The sequence below is a fragment of the Tupaia chinensis genome, unplaced genomic scaffold, assembly GCF_000334495.1.
Source record: "Tupaia chinensis unplaced genomic scaffold, TupChi_1.0 Scaffold000097_1, whole genome shotgun sequence".
In the NCBI taxonomy this organism is placed as follows: domain Eukaryota; kingdom Metazoa; phylum Chordata; class Mammalia; order Scandentia; family Tupaiidae; genus Tupaia; species Tupaia belangeri.
Genome location: NW_006159559.1, coordinates 5,490,295 through 5,491,228, shown reverse-complemented (window position 1 = coordinate 5,491,228; position 934 = coordinate 5,490,295).

Sequence of the window (934 nt, the reverse complement as noted above, 5' to 3'; positions counted from 1 at the left end):
GCGCTCCTCCTCCCGCGCCTCTTCCTGCCGCCGCCCTGGGTGGCACCTCCTCGCCCCTTTTGTTAACGCCTCTCTCTGGATCCGCTGCGCGACCTGGGACAAGCCGGAGAGAAGGATGAGGAGCGGTGGCGTCCCCTGCTTCCCAGTGCAGGAACCGGTATCCCCGAGCCGTCCTCACTCAGTCCCCAGACCTGCCTCCGAAAGCCCGCGCCAGCCTCGCCTCCCTCGGCCCCATCCCACGTCCCTACCCGGCGGAGACACGCGTCCGAGCCCCGGAGCGCCAAGTCTTCCTGCCCCCCTGGCACACACTATTTATATCTCCCAGCCGCCCGCCTCCTTTCCCGAGCGGACTCGTCTAACTTCTCGCTTAATCCCTAGCGCCTTCCCCACCAAACTTCTCGCTCTCCCAGCTCCTTCCCGCACCGCCTCCGCAGGCTCCCAGCCTTCCCGGGTCCCGCCCCCCACCCGACCGGTTGGGAGCAGAGGAAAGTTTCAGGTGACCGGAGTCTTCTGATCGCTTCTTGTACCTTCTCGCATCAGCAGCGAGAGAAGGGCCCGAAGGCGGTCGCCCCCAAGCCTGCGCCCCGTCAGCCTCCCAGCACCCAAGACCGGGTTCAAGTCATCCCCACCGGCGAGAGGGCGGTCGGTGAACAAAGAGGCAGTGGGACGCGGGCGGGGTGTCAGCGCGAACCTACGCTATTCTCCCCTTCGCGCAGGGGGAGGGACCCGGACGCCACCCCAGGCTCTCGGCTTGTCCCAGGCTCACCGTAGCTCACCTCTGCGCCCGCGGAGTCGGGAGCCAACTCCAAGTCCCACCGGAGTCTCGGCGATTTCCCGGCTCCGTGCTACGGGCGCCGTCTCTTCTCGCACCCCAGCCCCTGGCCCAACCTCCGTAGCTGGGAAAAACCAACCCGGGGGCGGGGGGGGGCCAGGC